General features: G+C 39.3%; 1 protein-coding gene across 26 annotated transcripts in view; it reads right to left on the reverse strand.

Moving 5' to 3' along the window:
• Nucleotides 1–20563, reverse strand: part of NRCAM (neuronal cell adhesion molecule) — a 134004-nt gene that overhangs the window by 68464 nt on the left and 44977 nt on the right. Inside the window, exon 1 of one of the 26 annotated variants that reach the window (XM_087723582.1) lies at nucleotides 19465–19483. The exons of the other annotated variants lie outside the window; for them this stretch is intronic. The gene's annotated coding sequence lies outside the window, so the exon portion shown is untranslated. Of the gene's footprint in view, nucleotides 1–19464; nucleotides 19484–20563 lie in introns of those variants that run through there. 26 annotated transcript variants of the gene reach the window in all.

A 20563-nucleotide genomic window follows, 5' to 3' on the forward strand; every position in this document is an offset into this window, starting at 1 on the left:
CAACATTTCTAAGCCTTTTTTTCTAAGTCACGCTTTACAATTTATATCCAAATTCCTTATATTAAACCAGAACATATATATGTCGTTAACTATCTCTTATCATTTCATTATTATTGTTATATTAATATTTGTTAACGAAATCATTTATTACTTATATCCAGCTTCCTCACCTCCAGCCAACATAGAAATATACCTTATTACCATTATCAACTATTTATTTAAGCAAGCAATCTAAAAATTACTAAATTCCTACTTACTAATTATCCAACTTAGCTATTATTATTTTTTATTCTCAATTTTCATATATCAACCTATGTCCTTCCAGAAGGCATTTAGTCTTATTTCTTTTGCCATTGGTGGAGTTAATTTTCAGTTTATTTCCTTGGTAAAGTTTTTATGGACATCTCTCCACACCTTGTTGTTTGTTGGATCTCTCAGGTAATCTCGGTGCCCTTTTGCTACTTTAATTGATTTATCTTTGATTATCAATCCTGCTTCTGATCAAAATTTTCTCTTTAAAACCATCATTTTTTCTCTTTTTTCTTCTTTTGTGCCTTGAAAATTGAGGTAGAGCTCCAGACCCCCGAATTCCCCACTCCATTTAACAGCTGCAATGATTCAGTTAACAAGAAACTCCTGATTCAGTGGCAAGAAAAGTCATAAAATGGGTCAAAACTCACTTAACAATTTCTCATTTAGCAACATAAAATTTTGGGCTCAATTGTGGTTGTAAATTGAGGACTACCTGTACTGGGGCTGATATTGTCCCTTCCAATATAAGCCATTCTACTGTAATAGAATACGTTGCAACAGAATAAGTTGTTTTACTTTCAGTTTTTATTTACTAAATAAAGAAAATTATAATTATACATTATTTTTCTGTAAAGGCCACTAAACAACATATACCACAATATGCAAAACTATTGCATACAATATGCATAACTTCTACAATTGAAAAAATATACAAAGCATCAACTAATTTATACAATTTTATTTAGTGATTGGTCTATCAAATTTTTATGCTGCTGCAGTGAAAGCACCATTCATGGCAGCACATCAAATAGGTAGTCATTTTCAATTAGCTCTTTGGTGTTACTGAAAAGCCGTATAGGATTACTTTTTTGTGTATGCATCTAGGAAAGAATTAATTTTGGTATGTAAAGTTCATTTCATTTAGGATTACATAGAGAGAGACCATCCAGTACTGTACTGTATGTTCCAGGATTTACAGAGAATCTTTAGAATGTTCTCCCTCTGAAAACCCTTCATTCTGGTTTATCTGTGGGAATGTAAGTCCATACATAATACTTTGTATTCTAATAAGTGTTCTAATAGAAATCTTCAAGTTAGTGTTACATTATACTATGCTGAAAATGTTTCCTGAATACACAATATTAAAAAGTTGAATAACAAATAATTCATCCCAAAATTGTGAAAACTACACAAATGGCCATCATTCATTATTTGAGTACGTTATCCTTTTGTTACCTTGGCACTATCTATTATTTCAACAGGCTTTAAAAACTGCTGCTAGTCAACATTCTCATAAAACAGCAAAGCTCTTCAATGTTATTAGACCACATACAATGCAAACACAAAACAAAACACTGAGCTAGTAAAAAGTAATGTTACTAATGTCAGATGAAATCGCCAAGTCAAGTAGACATGGATTTGCTTAGTTTTACACATTCTCTAATGGTCAGATAGAACAAAGAGATGCCTCCTAGGGAATGGTCAGATAAGGGGCAACATAGCCTACAGCTGGACAGGAGGTGAGGCAAGAGACTCAGAAGCAACCCACCCTGGTTTCTCAGAATAGTTGGAAGTTACCTTGCTCAAGCAGGAAACTCTATACTATTTCAGACAAATGATTGTCCAGTCACCTCTTAAAAACCTCCAGTGCTGGAACGCCCACAACTTCTGGAGTCAAGTTGTTCCACTGATTAATCATTCTAACTATTAGGAAATGTATCCTTAGTTCTAGGTTGGTTCTCTCCTTGATTAGTTTCCATCCACTGCTTCTTGTCCTGCCTTCAGCTGCTTTGGAAAATAGGTTGACCTCCCTCTTCTTTGTGGCAGTCCCTTAAAGATTGGAATACTGCTATCATGTCTCCCCTAGTCCTTCTGTTCATTAAATTAAATACCCAATTCCTGAAACTGTTCTTCGTATATTTTAGCCTCAAGTTCCCTAGACATATTTGTTGCTCTCTTCTGCACTTTTTCTAGAGTCTCAACATTGTGTTAATGCAGCTTGAAAACAAAACAATATTAAGTTATAATATAACTTAATTATATGGTGGACGTCCCATAATTTCTTCCAAGGAAAGGAGTTTCAGTAATGGCCACTGATCCTCAATGAATTCTAGTATCTATCCAGCATCTGGTAGCAATGTTATTGCAACACAATAGCAAGTGAATGCACTGCTGTCAGGCTAAGCCCAAAAAGAACATGGAACAATTCAACCAAAGTTCAGTTCTTTATATACTTACATAAAGCAGACAGAATATTGCCAGATTAAACTCTTGCTACTTCTAACATATTAGGAAATTATTGGGAGCGGCTATCTTCACTTTCTTCCCCTCTGTCTTCTATCTAGTTCTGGTTTCCGTCCCCTTTCTGAAATGTACAGGTAGTCCTCAGGGTACAAACCTAATGGAGCCTGCCCATTAGGTTCATAAGTAAAAAAAAAATCATCAAATGAATCAATTTTACAAATTTTTAAAATCAAATTCATTAATTGAATGAAATGGCTCATTAAATGAATGAAGATCTGACTTACTATTTCCTCTGATTCATTAATTGATCACTGGCATTATTAACTGAACTGAGAGGTTGCTGGTCCATCCTTCTGCTGAGGAACTAAATTGCCTCCAAGCAGGCTCACAGAACTCTCTGACTGCAGTTGCTTTAAAAAAACCCATTTGCTGCTAGTCAACTCAAGCGTCTTCAGACAGCTCCCCAGAAAAAAAAAGGGGGTGGGGAATTTACAGAACTGTCCGATTGCAGTTGCTTAAAAAAAACTACTTGCCACTAATTAGTTTAAGAGTCTCCAGCCAGGCACCCAGAGGGTGATGGAGGAGAGATTTATAGAACTCTTGGCTTGCAACAGTAACAGCGATGGAAGGGGCTTTGTGGTCATCTAATCTAACCCACTGCTCTCATAAGAGAGTATTTCTGATAAATGCCTATCCAGTCTCTTCTTAAAGACTTCCAGTGATGGAGCACAACTTCTGGAGGCAATTTAAATTTAAAATCTACAAATTATAGTAATATACACTAATCCCCAAAATAAAAGCAAGAAAACACAACATTATAGAATGCTTTATGTAAATTGCTGGCTAGCTTTTCTACAAGCAGTTTCAAGGCAAATGCAAACAAACTTTATCTTTGCAAACAATAGTTTGCAAAGTATAGTACTTAAAAAGCAGAGCTGTCCCCAAAGTGCTTACAAACAAACAGTACAGTACTATAGAATAAGAAAAAAGAATATTTTAATATACTTATAGAAGCAATTCTAGCACTCAATTCTGGCACTAGTTCTCAGGTCCATACAGCACTCAAAAGAACAAAAACAAAGTGCCACACTGGTTGTAAAAATCTCTGTATCTTGTTTGGCCATATGACCAGGGACAAAAAAACCAAAATAAACAAACATTGCCAGCTTCAGGAAATTGCATGTTGTAACCAATGTTCCCTCTAATTTTTTTTCAGTGTGTGCGGAAAAGTATAGTGTTTGAGCGGCACATTTTCATGTCTGAGCACCTGAATTTTTTTCACAGATGTTTCACAGAGCAATTGATTTATAGGATCTGAATTGGAATGGAGAAAAATGGTTTTGTGCATGAGAGTGTGTGTGTGTGTGTGTGTGTGTGTGTGTGTTTGAGTGAGCAAGGGATCCGGTAAGGGAATTGTGCCTATTTAGAAAAGAAGGTAAATTATTGCAAACATGATCAGTTGAAGATAAGTATGGGGACAGGTTGGGCGGTAGAGAGAAAGTGATAAAAGAGTAGGAGAGAGGAAGAGAGGAAGAAAAAAGAGCGAAGAGAGACCGAAAGAGACAGAGAAGGAGAGAAAAAGTGACAGAAGAGTGGGAAAGAAGGAGAGAGAAAGAGCGACAAAGAGAAAGGATGAGACAGAAAGAGACAAAGAGGAGAGAGAAGGGAGAAGGAGAGAGAAAGTGACAGAAGAATGGAAAAGAAAGAAAGAGAAGAAAGACAAAGAGAAAGAGGATGAGAGAGACAGAGAGAGAAGAGAGTCAGAGGAAAGAGGAAGAGAAAACATCTCATTTCAACCTGGAGGTGCAAATATTCTCTTTGATTGGTAATTTTATTTGTCCATTTACTATCCAATACTCTCATTCCTCCTTAAGTTCATCAAGAATTTCCTTCTTTTTATTGAATTTATCACAATACCTTGAGAACAACTTTTTCAGCATAGCTTTACAGCTATTTAAAATATATAGAAATTTAGGTCACGTTTTCAGAACATTAGTCTACTATTTATAAGTCACTAAGTCAAAGAAACAGAATTCAGAAAGTTGGCTTCCCTTTTTGTAATTCCATATTGCCTGCTTAACTTTTTACCTACATTTTTGATAACTGATATTCACTGTTGACTCAAGAAGCCCATCATAGAAAGAAACCCTCCATATGAACTTTGTTTGGTTTCCATGGAATGAAGTTTGGTCTTTTTCTCAACCATACAATAGCATATTCTTTCTAAGGAGGATATAATCAAGATAGTCCATAATTGCCTACCAATCTAACAGTATGGCAATTGACAATCTCTTTATATTTCAACTCTAACTCTTTCAGTCTTAAAAGTTTGGTGAGGAGAAATCCAAAAATTCTTTTAAAGAGGGAAAAAAATGCTTGCACCATTGCACCCATGGAGACATGTATATATGGACAACACACAGAGAAACAAACTTAACAAAGTGCTAAGTCTGCCCACCAACTAACTAACTCTCTCTCTCTGAGAGGGACTGCAGAGGGTCTCCTAGAGTCTATGGCAGCGAGTCAGTCAATGGGAAAGTTGCCTCTTGGAAGGAATGACCCGGATTGGCTTCCGCTTTCTATCTACCGCCCAAAGACTGAACGGAGAAGCAAAGAGGCAGGAGAGACGAAGCAGGAGAGGTGAAGCGGGAGCGTGGACAAGGCCATGAGAGCTGTGAGTGCCTCCACCTGTGTACTGGACCCGTGTCCCTCCTGGCTGGTTGCCAACAGTGGAGAGGTGACACGGGGCTGGATCCAGGCGGTTGTTACCGCCTCCCTTCGGGAGGGACTCTTCCCCTCCGCACTTAAAGCGGCGGTGGTGAGACCCCTCCTGAAGAAGCCATCTTTGGATCCAGCCGTTCTTAACAATTATCGTCCAGTCTCCAACCTCCCCTTTGTTGGGAAGGTTGTTGAGAAGGTGGTGGCCTCCCAGCTTCAGCGGTCCTTGGAGGAAGCCAGTTACCTTGACCCGTTCCAGTCCGGCTTCAGGCCCGGTTACAGCACAGAAACCGCTTTGGTCGCATTGACCGATGATCTCTGGAGAGCCAGGGATGGAGGCCATGCCTCCATCTTGGTTCTCCTTGACCTCTCGGCGGCTTTCGATACCATCGACCATGGTATCCTTCTGCGACGAGTGCGGGAGGTGGGGGTGGGAGGCACTGTTTTACAGTGGTTCTCCTCCTACCTCTCGGACAGGTCACAGTCGGTGTTGGTTGGGGGGCAGAGATCGACGCCTAGGCCCCTAACATGTGGGGTGCCGCAGGGGTCGGTCTTATCCCCCCTACTATTTAACATCTACATGAAACCACTGGGCGAGATCATTCGGAGGCACGGGATAAGATACCACCAATACGCGGACGATACACAGCTGTATCTGTCCGCCCCGTGCCAACTCAATGAAGCGGTGGACGTGATGAACCGGGGTCTTGAGGCCGTTAGGGACTGGATGAGGGCTAACAAACTTGTACTCAACCCGGAAAAGACCGAGTGGCTGTTGTGTTTCCCTCCCAATAATTTGGCTAGTGTTCCATCACTCAGGCTGGGGGGTCAAACATTACACCGCTCAGACAGGGTTCGCAACTTGGGAGTCCTCCTGGACCCACAGCTGACCTTCGATCACCATCTGTCGGCTGTGACCAGGGGGGCATTTGCCCAGGTTCGCCTGGTGCGCCAGTTGCGACCCTACCTGAACCGGGAGGCTCTCACAACAGTCACTCGTGCCCTTGTGACCTCTAGGCTGGAATACTGCAACGTGCTCTACATGGGGCTGCCCTTGAAGAGCATCCGGCGACTTCAGCTAGTCCAGAATGCGGCCGCGCGAGCGATTGTGGGTGCACCTCGGTTCGCCCACATAACACCTATCCTCCACGAGCTGCGCTGGCTACCTGTTGATCTCCGGATGCGCTTCAAGGTGCTACTTACCACCTTTAAAGCCCTCCATGGTAGTGGATCTGGGTACTTGAGAGACCACCTCCTGCCAATTACCTCCCTGCGACCTATTAGGTCACACAGATTGGGCCTCCTCCGAGTTCCATCTGCCAGTCAGTGTCGACTGGCAACTACGCGGAGGAGAGCCTTTTCAGTAGTAGCTCTGACCCTTTGGAACGATCTCCCCGTGGAGATTCGTACCCTCACCACCCTCCAGACCTTCCGCACAGCCCTCAAGATCTGGCTATCCCGTCAGGCCTGGGGTTAAAGATTATAGTCTGTCCCCACCCGAATGATGAATGAATGTTGCTTTTATTTTAATTATATGTTATTTATATATGTCATTGTGTGTCTTCCCGCCCTATCTGTTGTAAGCCGCCCTGAGTCCCCCCAGGGAAAAGGGCGGCCTATAAATAAATTTACCATTTACCATTTACCATTTACCAATCCGGGTCATACCTTCCAAGAGGCAACTTTCCCATCGAATGACTCACTGCCCTAGACTCGAGGAGACACTCTGCAGTCCCTCTCATCTGGCTGGGATGCCAGCAAGAGTGTTGGGCTAAAGGAAGGAGGGATACTCTTTCTCTCCCTCCCTCCCTCGCTCTCTGGAAAATCTGAGCAGCCACTGCTGGGAGCCCATCCCATGCCTTCTCCCATCCCCCACACCCCTTCTCTGAGCTACTTGTGGACCTAGAACTGATTGCTATCTCCATGCTGGCTCTCCTCTCCTATTATGGTGGAAGACGTCTCACAAAAACCACTGTGCGGCAGTTGGAAACTGCTGCACGGTGTTTTGTTGCCACGTGTGTGGCCGCGCGGCCGCGCAGCTTAGAAGAAACATTGGTTGTAACCCCAAATGGCATAGCCAAGTCACAGAGTAAAAAATAGCCAACACTGCAGCAGTGACTGAATCCAAGTCACATGGCTCTAAGAGGCCTCTTTTTTATCGCAGTTTTTAATGTCTAATGTAAGTACCCTTTCTGAATAAATTCATTCTTGTGAAAATTCGGTAAATGAATGTTCATACCTGGAAGATTACCTGTATTGCTTTCCTTGGAAACTGATGTTCCACTATAGTCCATCACCCAGCTCCCCCTCCACGGGCATTATCTCTCACAACCAATAAGCAATTTGCAGCAGGCCACTGATACAACTACTGCAACAACATGGCACAATTTGCCCCAACCTGCAGGAGCACAACAAATTATGATTCAGCCAATCCTTCCACTTTCCCATGAGAGCTCGATAGAGAAGTCTGTAGAGGGTCAGGATCAATTCCAGACATTCACTGTTTAATATGAAATCTTTATGGCAGGCAGGCCAATGGAATTTCCCACCAACTAAAGTGACTTTTCTGTTGAGTTTGCTAAAGGAAGCAGCTGCCAAGTAGGCAATGCAATTCATTGAGGGGAACAAACTGATGCTAGACAATGATCAGAACTTTACAAAATCACTGCTGGTTTAGAGATTGGGAAGCTGGAAATGTAGGGAGGACTATCTTAGCACAAATAGTCTAGTTTCGAAAGGGGCTGGGTAAAGACCTAAGAGCCAAGCTGGTGAGGCATGGTACCCCCAAACCTCTGAAAGAGCTATACCAATGTTGTGTAATAATAGATGCCCCTAGAAGAGTTAAGGCAGGAAGAAAAGGGTAAGAGAAAAGAACCTACAGCCTATGTTCCCCCATACCATCCCGCCCAATAGTCTTCTCAGAATCTAGTGTGGAAGAACCCATGCAAATCAGAGCAGCCAAGAGATCCTTGTATTCAGTAGAGAAACAAAGAAGAAGGGATTTTACTACAGGGCCTCTGGACACATAAACAGGGAATTCTCAGTAAAAGCACTAATGTTGGACACAGCAATTAGATGCAGAACTTGTAAACCAACAGAGCATGTAGCCCACAAGTGACCAACTTACTCTGAAGCAGCATAATAAGAAAATTTTTCTGGCACCCTTCTCAGGAGGTCCAATGGGAGGCCTTACACCATGTGATAAATGCTCAGTCAGATGACTGCAGGCAAACATACTGAATTATCCTGTTAGCCTTACTTTAGACTCCAGGCAGAAGGTTGAACTTTCTGCTCTTGCAGACTTGGGAGCAACCACTAATTCCATAGATAAAGAAACAGAATAGAACTGTGATAGCTAACCTTTTTCTAAAAGCGTGCCAAAATGTATGTCCGCATGCTATTGCGCGTGCATGCTCCACCCACCTGCATATGTGTGCGCAAACCGCCCCTGAGATCGCAGTCGACACTTTGCAATAGTTTTGATAACACCACCGACAATCAAAGATAAGCAGATTAAGGAAACAGAAGAAGGGCATTGAAATTACATGAGAGATCTTATAAGCAAAGAGTTGCTAAGTGGAGTCCATACAAAGCTGATTAAGGAGATGATTAGAGGATTGATGCTACAAATGACAGAAGATATGACACGGTTTTGTTATTGGAAAGATACTGGTTGACAGATGGAAGAGTATAATTTAAAACTAGCTAAACTTAGCAAAATTTAGTGATAATATAGTTTATTATATAGTTTATAAATAATTGATAATGATAATAATGTATACAATGTGTGGTTATGATAAGTAATAACTGGATATGAATATTGAATGGCACCCATGAAAGGAAGATTAGAAACCCTTTTGGATTATATATAAAGGTTAATAATAATAATAATAATAATAATAATAATAATAATAATAATAACAACAACAACAACAACAACAACAACAACAACAACAACAACTCCGCCGTTGCCGGTCCCAAGCCCGGATGAGAAAGGAGGAGGGTTGGGGTCAGGTTGGCATCTGGTCCCGTAAAAACAAACCCGCCAACCCATACAATATGGTGAAAAAAACAAATAAGAATTCCATACCGCATCGGTCGTCGCGCGGGTTAACAAGGGCCGCGGCGGATGTTGGGGTCCCTGGACATCCGTCGACAAGTGGGCTACAAGTGGACCAGCCAACAAAACGACAAAAATATAGTGCAGATGAAAACCGTGCCATAATGGCCTGTTACTACAACTCAGAGCCAGAAAAAAGGGGCTATTTAAAGCGAATGTATGAATTATGGAAAGAACAATATCCAGATTCAAATGTTAGTGAACAATGACTAGCAGATCAAAGGTGATTTATTATACGGAATAAAGTGTTTAGTGAAGTTGAACATGAGGAAATTCAGGCAAATTGCAAAACCCAAAAAACAATATCACAAGCGGAAATAACTGATATTCAAGACACAACTAAAGACATTATAGTAGAACTCCCAGAAGAAGCTCTCGGGGAGGAAATAACATCACCACCACTAGAACCAGTTATCACTGAACCAACTGATGAACTAACTCAAAAACAAAAAGAATTGAAGGATAAGATCATGGAGCATTTTCTGCTTAATGAGGAAAGGCAACGTTTACCATCACTAAAAACTGTGCCCAAGAAAATTTTGGCCCCTATCATGAAAATGGTTAATGCAGTGTTTTCAACAATTGAACCGGGATCCATCTTGGAAACAAACCAGTTAATGTACAGCGCAGCTGTAATAGTCACTAATGAACTAGGCATTAAAATTAAAGTACCTAGTCACACAACAGAAAAAGCATCAAAGCCAAAGTGGAAAATCCGTTTAGAACAAAAAATCAAAAAATTAAGGGCAGATGCTAGTAACTAAAAGAACATACATGAGCAACGGCTTAAAAACAACAAAATCATAGATCGGCTAATCAGAAGATATAGATTGGATACAAGAAACATCAATGAAGCTGTAGAGATTGTAAAACAGCAGATAACAGCAACAGCTAGAAAAATTGAAAGATATGAGGCACGAATCATCCAATATAAACAAAATCAGCAATTTCGATCAGACCAACGGCGTTTTTATCAAAGTCTTAATGTGAATGGTGACACCAAAAGTGAAAAACCAGAAAAACAGGCCACAGTTGAATTCTGGAAAGAATTGTGGGAAAATGCAAAGGACTACAACAAGGAAGCAAAGTGGATACATGACTTTGAGAAAAGCATTGGCAACAAACAAATGCAAGTATTAAAAATAACAACTGAGATGGTCAAAAATCGAGTTAAAAAGGTAAAGAATTGGACATCACCTGGAAAGGACCAATTACATGGTTTCTGGCTCAAATATCTGACCAGTTTACATGCAATATTGGCCAGGCAACTGAATGAAATTTTACAAAAGGGCCAAATTGATGAATGGTTGACAACTGGAAAAACATACTTGATTCAGAAAGATGCAACTAAAGGAACAACACCTGAAAACTACAGACCAATAACATGCTTGCCAACAACCTTCAAATTACTCACAGGCATTATTGCAGATAACATGATGGATTATTTGGAAACAAACAACATCTTGCCAGTAGAGCAAAAAGGCAACAAAAGAAGGAGCAGGGGCACCAAAGATCAGCTTCTAATTGATAAAATGATATTAGAAAATTGTAAGAACAGAAAAACGAACTTGAATATGGTCTGGATTGATTACAAAAAGGCATTTGACTCACTGCCACATAGTTGGATCATAAAATGCTTAGAAACAACTGGCATTAGCAAAAATATTACATCCTTTACTGAAAAGGCGATGAAACAATGGAGAACTGAGTTGGCAGTAGGGAATGAGATCTACGGAATGGTTAATATCAAGCGAGGAATTTTCCAGGGTGATTCACTTTCACCTCTTCTCTTCATCATCGCAATGATCCCACTATCAGTAATCTTAAAAAAAATGAAATTAGGCTACCAAACAGCCAAAGAAGCTGAAAAAATTTCGCATTTACTATATATGGATGATTTGAAACTCTATGGAAAGTCAGAAATAGAAATCCAATCATTGACAAACACAGTCCGAGTATTCAGCACAGATATTTCAATGCAGTTTGGCATGGAAAAATGCGCCACTGTATCCATAAAAAGGGGCAAAATCACTGCATGTGAGGGAATTGAAATGCCCAATGGCCAATTAATTAAATGCAAAGAAAATGAAGCCTACAAATACTTAGGCATTCTGCAGTTGGATAACATCAAGCATGGAGAAGTAAAAACTATTGTCAGGCGAGAGTACACCAACAGAGTTAGGAAAATTTTGAAATCTAAATTGAATGGTGGAAATACAATCAAGGCCATAAATACCTGGGAAATACCAGTTATAAGATACACAGCTGGTATAGTTAACTGGACACAAGCTGATTTGGACCTTTTGGACCGAAAAACCAGGAAACTAATGACAATGCACTACAGTTTACATCCACGTGGTGATACTGATAGACTGTACCTGCCCCGAAAATCAGGTGGCAGAGGATTATTACAAGTGAAGCAAACAGTTGAAGACGAAAAACATGCACTGGCTGATTATTTAAAAGAAAGTCAAGAACATCTATTAATCGAAGTAAAGAACAAAAATCTACTGAAGGCCCAACAGACGAAACAAGAATACAGAAAAGATGTGATAAAATCAAGAATGGAGAGTTGGCAGAACAAAGCACTGCATGGCCAATTTCTGGAAAAAATAAAAGATAAAGTGGACAGTGAACAAACTTGGTTATGGTTAACAACAGGTACATTAAAGAAAGAAACAGAGTCACTAATCCTGGCTGCGCAAGAACAAGCTATCCGCACAAATGCCATTAAGGCCAAAATCGAAAAATCCTCTGATGATGCCAAATGCAGACTTTGCAAAGAAGCTGATGAAACTGTTGATCACATACTCAGCTGCTGTAAAAAAATCACGCAGACTGATTATAAATTGCGGCACAATTCAGTAGCACAAATGATCCATTGGAATTTGTGCAAAAATTATAATATTAAAACAGCAACAAACTGGTGGGAACATCAGCCTGAAAAAGTCACCGAAAATCAGATGGTCAAGATCTTGTGGGATTTCCGTATACAAACCGACAAAATACTGGCGCATAATACACCAGACATCACACTGGTTGAGAAAAATAAGGTCACAATCATAGACATCGCAATACCAGGTGATAGCAGGGTCGCTGAGAAGGAACATGAAAAAATCGCAAGATACCAGGACTTAAAAATCGAAATTCAACGACTATGGCACAAACCAGCAGGGATAATTCCAGTGGTAATTGGCACACTGGGTGCTATACCAAAAGCACTGGAATTACATTTAAAACAGTTAAAAATTGACAAAATCACCATCAGTCAAATGCAAAAAGCCGCACTGCTTGGATCTGCACGCATATTACGAAAATACGTTACGACGTCCTAGGCCCCTGGGTGGGGCCCGACTAGTAACCAATGCCAAATCCGGCGAAACAACTGGCCGCTGTGATACAATTGTATAATAATAATAAAGAATTGTTAGATTCAGTTAAGTCTTGATTAATAGGGGGGAAATGATATGATGCAGGATATAGTCAAATAAAGGAGGGATAATGATAATAACGTGTGTGTGTGTGTGTGTGTGTGTGTGTGTGTGTGTGTGTGTTTGTTTGTGTGTACAATATAAAGAAATAAGATGTAACTTGTAAACAATGATTTGGAAAGAAGGATAGAAAACTTCGTTATTACATATTATGGATGTTTAGCTAGAATAGGATATAAGGATTTAGTGTCATTGGAGGATTTTAGAAATAGTAAATGAAATGCCATTATGTGGTTATGTATTAAATCTTGGTATATTTTATGATGAAGGACGTTTAAACAACTATAGTCAAATGAAAATGGAGGTATGATGACGGTAACATGTATAAATATCTGAGTTAAAATACTTGAGTTAATATGAATTATGCTTGATGACTGTGGAAGAAATGCACGAAAGACTTTTGTAACCAACTGATACACTTTCCACAGTATGTAAAAAAGGAAGATTTTATGTGTTGTATTGTTTTGAAAATAAAAAATAAAAAAAACTTTAATAAAAAAACCCCATAGCTACTTCCAAAAACATTTAATTAGAAAAGCTCTACTTCAAATATGGTCAAAAAAACATTACAACAAAATTCCAATTTGGCTATCCACTATGGAAGCTCTGATATACCTGAATGTATTGGATATAAACAAGATAATAAGATACAAAGACATAGTAGATTTCAATTTCAATTTCAATTTAATAACATTTGTATGCCGCCCACTCCCTTGGAACTCTGGGCAGCTTACAGACAGATAAAAAAGCATTTAAAAATTTAAAAGTAAAAAAAATACAATTGGTAAAATTACACAACATCCATTCAGTCTAAGTGGGGCTGGACATTGATCAACAGCCCCAGGCCTGCCGGCACAGCCAGGTCTTAGTGGCTTTACGGAAGGCCGGGAGAGTAGTAAGGGTCTGGATCTCTATGGGTAGATCGTTCCACAGGGCCGGCGCAGCTACAGAGAAGGCCCTCCCCCAGGGGGCCGCCAGCCGCCATTGTCCGGTCGACGGCACCTGGAGAAGTCCCAACCTGTGCGATCTTGTTGGTCATTGGGAGGTATGTGGCGGGAGGCAGTCTCTCAGGTAGCCAGGTCCTAAACCATGTAGGGCTTTAAAAGTAACGACTAGCACCTTGAAACGCGTTCGGAGACCAATAGGGAGCCAGTGCAGCTCGCGGAGGATGGGTGTAACATGGGTGTATCTAGGTACACCCAGTATCGCTCGCGCGGCTGCATTCTGGACCAACTGCAGTGTTTGAACACTCTTCAGGGGCAGCCCCATGTAGAGCGCGTTACAGTAATCCAGTCTTGAGGTGACGAGGGCATGAGTGACCATTCGAAGTGCCTCCCGGTCCAGATAGGGCCGCAACTGGTGCACCAGGCGAACCTGGGCAAAAGCCTCCCTGGTCACAGCTGACAGATGGTGTTCTAACGTCAGCTGCAGGTCCAGGAGGACACCCAAATTGCGGGCCCTCTCTGAGGGGTGCATAATTTCACCCCCCAGGCTAAGAGGTGGAATGTCTGGACTATCCTTGGGAGGCAACATCAATAGCCACTCGGTCTTGTCTGGATTGAGTGCAACCAAGAAAGGCTAAAAACAAGGCAAGAATTGAAAGATGAGGGAATAGACATAGGCTGGTGGCCATATTTCCAAATACAGGCAAGGTATAAAAAAGACAAAGAAAGGGATGGATTCTATAAGGAGCCACAAGAACTGAATAAAATTCTACAGGGAACCGAAGAAAAATTGATTAAAAATATATCATTATTTATTAAGAATTAAAATGTAAGAAGGCTGCCCTTGAAGAGCATCCGGCGACTTCAGCTAGTCCAGAATGCGGCCGCGCGAGTGATTGTGGGCGCACCGCGGTTCGCCCACATAACACCTATCCTCCGCGAGCTGCGCTGGCTACCTGTTGATCTCCGGGTGCGCTTCAAGGTGCTACTTACCATCCATAAATCTCTCCATGGTAGTGGATCTGAGTACTTGAGAGACCGCCTCCTGCCGATTACCTCCCTTCGACCGATTAGATCGCACAGATTAGGCCTCCTCCGAGTTCCATCTGCCAGTCAGTGCCGACTGGCGACTACGCGGAGGAGAGCCTTCTCAGTAGCAGCTCCGACCCTTTGGAACGACCTCCCCGTGGAGATTCGCACCCTCACCACCGTCCAGACCTTCCGCACAGCCCTTAGGATCTGGCTATCCTGTCAGGCCTGGGGATAAGATTCTAATTCGCCCCACCCGAATGTTGAATGAAAGTTGCGTTTTATTGTTTTATTTTTATTTATGCACTGTCTTATGTTTTTGTTTTGCACCCCCCTTCCCATGTATTGTAAGCCGCCCTGAGTCCCCTCAGGGAAAAGGGCAGCCTATAAATCATAAATAAAATCCTAAAAAATAAAATCCTAAATCCTAGAAACGGTGACAGAAACGATGACAACATGGGTGACAACTTTTGGGTATACTATAGAATTGGCAGAATGAGAAAAAAAATCTGGAAATAAATTATAAATTAACGAAGCAATGGCATATAGAAAGAACATGTACAAAATGTTTTACAGATGGCATCTCCCACCAGCGAGAATTGAGAAAATGTTCCCAGAGTGCTCACCTATCTGTTGGAAATGCAACCAACAACACGGAACATACTACTATATGTGGTGGCGTGCGCATCTGCGAAAAAATATTGGGAAAAAAATAAAAGACTGGCTTGGAGGAGATTACCACACACCAAATTGAATTAAAACTGGAATTATTTCTGTTAGGAATTATAAAGGGAAATTATGAGAAAAATATTAGATATTTAATTCTACACATAATCACAGCAGCAAGAATCTCATTCCCACAAAATTGGAAAAATAATTACACACCTACAGAATAAAATGTAATAAAAAAATATTGGAATGTGCAAAGATGGATAGGCTCATGAAAGAATTAAAAGATAAAGCAGAATCTGAATATTACTCTGTATGAGATTTGTGGTATAATTGGCTAAAGGAAAGGGGGGGGGGAAAGTAAAGCAAAAAAGAAAAGAAAAATCAAGAAATTAAAAAATAACTACAAAACCGGAAAATGAATAAAAGGTAGTATTACCAAATAGACTGTAGCAAATAAATAATAGGAAATGGATATAAAACAAGTCAAATGTAAAGGAGAAAAAAGTATGAAATAATATAAATGTATATATACATATAGTTATAGTTATATAAGATTTACATGTACAGATAAAAGAATCACAACAGATATGTAAAAGAAGTGTAATGTGTTGCAAAGATGTTATGTTTGCATAAACAAAATAAAAAGTTAAAAAAAAAAAGAAACATGGATACTAACGTCACAATAGATACAAAAACTATGAGTGTCGCAAAGAGCCATGGAAAGATACATGCTTGGAATTACAAGACAAGATAAAAAGACCTGCACATGGATTAAAGAACAAATGAAAGTATATGATATCATCAAGACAGTAAAAGAATTGAAATGAAAATGAACTGGTCACATAGCAAGAAGAACTGGAACAAGGCAGTCATAGAATGATTCCCACTTGATAAAAAGTGTTCACGAAAGAGACTTAAAATAAGATGAATCAATGAGTAAGTATTGCGGGCCCAACTGGCAAAAGGTTGGAAACATGCAGAAGAGGCCTTCATCCTGCAGTGGATAGACAATGGCTAAAATGAAGAAGGAGAAGGAAAAGGAGAAGAAGGAGAAGCCAAACATCAAAATTTTGATCGCGTGACCATGAGGATGCTGCAACGGTCGCTAAGTGTGAAAATGGTCGCTAAGTGTGAAAAATGGTCATTTTTCAATGCCATTGTAACTTTGGTCACTAAGCCCATTATACCACCTTTCTTGCCACAGTTCTTAAGTGAATAACTGTAGCTGGTAAGTTAATAACATAAGTGAATCTGGTTTCCCCATTTGACTTTGTCAAAAGGTGATTATATGACCCCAGGACACTGAAACCACCATAAATATGAATCTGTTGCCAAACATCAAAATTTAGATCGCGTGACCATGAGGATTCTGCAACGGTCACTAAGTGTGAAAATGGTCGCTAAGTGTGAAAAATGGTCATCAGTCACTTTTTTCAATGCCATTGTAACTTTGGTCACTAAGCCCATTATACCACCTTTCTTGCCACAGTTGGTCACTAAGCCCATTATACCACCTTTCTTGCCACAGTTCTTAAGTGAATAACTGTTAGCTGGTATTTTGTATTTTGGATAGAATCTTTTTTTAAATAGCCTAAGACAATTTAAAAAAAGAATCCACACAGAATAAATTGAAGTAAAACATTTCAAACTATTCTTTCTATGTACGATCTATTTCAAAGTATTGTGCATAGAATTTTTAAAAATGGTTTCACTTCAATTTATTTTGGATAGAATCTTTTTTTAAATAGTCTAAGACAATTTAAAAAAAGAATCCACACAGAATAAAATTTAAAAAATCCTATGCACAATAAATAAAATATTATTTTAAAATACATTAAAAAAAGAAAAGAAAAAACCCAGCTCACTTACCAGCAGGCACAAGTGAGCACTCCAAGTCAATCCAGAATGGTGTAGATGTTAATACAAAGAACTGAGCAAATTAAAATGTTCAGGGAAATATTTTTCAAAGAAACTTTGCCACCATTTTTTTCACACGAGCAGACCTCCAACCTCCGTGCCCCTCCCCTCTGAAAAATCTAGAAAAGAACACTCGCTACCTCTCTAGCCAAGTATTTCCTGGAGCTCTATGGTACTTGGTCATTTTTTCTTATAAAATGAGGTAAAAGGGGCGCGGGGGGGGTCCGTTTTCTTGCTTTAATGTTTTAATATCTTCAATGAAAGTACTGAGACAGAGAGAGGGATTAGACAGGGTGTCTTTTGTCTTGCCCCGGTTAGGATTTTTAAGCAAATCCACTGGGCTTTCAACATGAAGCCAGAAAATCGTGACTTTTTTAAAACGCCCCGGGACACAGGACAAATTGTTATAAATCGTGACTGTCCCGCTGAAATCAGGACGTCTGGTCACCTTATAGTAGTAGTAGTATTTAATTCTAACCACAAAATGTCAGTTTGTCGACTAAAAATTGTGAATGTGTATGTCTTTCAGAAATTAATGTTAGAACAATATTTATCATAAGACTAAAAATAAATAATCTACTCCTGATATTGTCTTCATGATCAATCTGGGAGTGTTATTTATTTTTAAAAAGCAGCATGTTTAGAGTATGCAAGTTGCATTTAGTTGCTGCCTATCTTAAAAGTATAGCAAAATATTTTACAAGTTGATAATATCTTTATGTTTGAAACTAAAACCAAATCAGAAGTGATCAAAACAGATGAGTACATAATTTTAGTCATAATATTCTAAAATTCAACATCTTTTTTGAAAAGTCAAAGAACAGATAGATCTTACTGAGCTTTAGTTTCCCTAATCATACAGTAATTTAAAATAAAAAAGCTTTATGGCTTACATGAGCAGAGATGGCTACAGTATTTTTTTAGGTATCTATAGTGTGTAAATTTTTTTATCAAGAAATCATCTTTAGCACCAGAGTAGCCAATTGCAGAGAAAATGGTTAGTTTGATGTTATCAGTGGTGGGTTCCGGGTTCCGGATCCCGTTGCAACCGGTATGCTGCAATGGGGCCCAGTGTCCACGTGCACGTACTTACCGCCCGCAATGCTCCAGCTGCTCGGCAGAGTGTTGCGCAGGTGCCGTACAATCCATGTGCATGTGTGAAAGCCCTGATCAGCTCAAATATAGGTAAGAAGGGCGGGTGGGTGGGCCCTCTGGAGCACCGTACTGGAGCGGTACCTGGTGTTCCCAGCAGGCACCGGTATGCCCGTATCGGGGCATACCGCTCGTATCCACCACTGCATGTTATAATATTTGATAGAAGCATACCTGTTCATTCTGGTTAGTTCTAAAACACCAATGGGAACTCTACTAGCCTTACATATTTGCAGCCTAAAAAAGTGGTTTCCTGTTCCATCTGCCAAGTTCTGTGGAAATCTCTTCCACTTGAACTAAAATTTCAATTGCTCTAATGTTATAAATGCATGCTCTGGCATTTTGTGCATTTGTTTTTGTTAAGAAGAGCATACAACTCTCATAGTATTGCACTTCGTTATACATTACTGTTTTTTTTAATATATAGCAAAGTGATGCAATATACTGCCTTTTTAAATTGAGGTTCTAGTAAGAAAAGTAAAAAGGGATTGTTTTATTTCTTGTATGTACTATTGCTTCATTTCTTAAACCAGATAAAACAGCATGTCTTTCCAGATGCATAATATTTTTAAACAAACTTACAACAGAATAAAATGGTTACTTGCCCAAAATCTTTAAGTACACACACACACACACGCACGCACGCACGCACACACACACACATGAGATAGGGACAACAATCAAAATTGCAATATTTCCTCATCTCTTCCTTTTCAGTTTCATCAAAATCAGAGAACAGTATACAACATTTTGCATAAAAAAACAATAGAAAACTTACAAATAAGTTATGTGGTCATACATTATTACTGTTAAGGTTTATTAAAATAGAAGGTTCTTATAAGCAAATCTGAAAAAAATAGTAAATGTATTGTAGTCAATTGATTTATTTTCACATTTTTTGCAAATTCTGTATCAGCAGACTTACCAAGGTTGATGAACTAGAAGAAAACCAACACAAACTAATGAGCAGAATATCAGACTATTAATCAGTTGCAGCTGATGTCTTCAAAAGAATTCATATCCATATATTTAAAAGAATCACTGTGCTTTTCCTGTGTTTCTTGTAGTTTAACATAAAATTAAACGATGGGATGATTTTTTTTCATTCCAATTCTGCTGAGAAAGCTCTATGCTTCTGAAACCAATTGCTGCTAGGCTGCATTAGAAAGTTGCACAAAACAGGCTGTTTTGAAATGGCCAACAGCATCCTCTCTGGACCTCCCAAGTTTCACTATGTAATCAGCAAAAGCTCTTATAGCAATAAAATGGGGATTAAATGTTTCCCTGTATTTAAAAGCAAGAAAATCTGCTTAGCTGTCTCCAAAAGCTAGATCTATTTAATTTTAAACAGTAGTAAGCATTTGTTGCAAAAAGTATTATCTATATAGCTATGAAATGTATAAATATGGTTAGTTAACTCTAAAAGTTCCCCTCTGGTGTTTTTTTTTACTCCTGTTTTTTTAAAAAATCCTTAAAGAACTATTTTATTTTGACCTAGCTAATTATTGTAGTATTTGACAATTAGCCACAAACTTCATTCTGGTCAAAAAATAAAAATGATGGGAAATCTAGAAATAATCTGTTTAGAGACAAAGGAGCGTTTTAGCACAGGAAAAGGAAAATGCTCTGAAGTCAGAATGAGTAAGAAAAAATGACCACATATAAATACAAAGTTGATGCACCAGTTTTATAACTTTCGCTTTTTTTTTTCTTCTTTTGAAGCCATTGCCTTGACACATTTGGTCAAGAACAATGATGCTTTTCAAACTTTTCTCCATGGAAAAATATGACATCTATAAAAACAATATATCTTTGCTGTCATAGCACACAATGTGAATTCTAGAAAAATTAACTCAAAAAATGTTTCCATTAACATTTGGCATGCTCAAATTGTTCCTTTCAAGCCCACTTCATTTCCTTGAAGACCAATTCATATTCTGAATCTTCACAAAAGCTCATTCACTATGTTACCCTATAACATAATCTACTTCAAAGTGTATTTATTGTTTGGGAAGCTAACAATA

Source organism: Thamnophis sirtalis, unplaced genomic scaffold (assembly GCF_051295495.1).
Source record: "Thamnophis sirtalis isolate CommonGarterSnake01/CBP01778 unplaced genomic scaffold, rThaSir2_p1.2 scaffold_9, whole genome shotgun sequence".
NCBI classification, from domain to species: domain Eukaryota; kingdom Metazoa; phylum Chordata; class Lepidosauria; order Squamata; family Natricidae; genus Thamnophis; species Thamnophis sirtalis.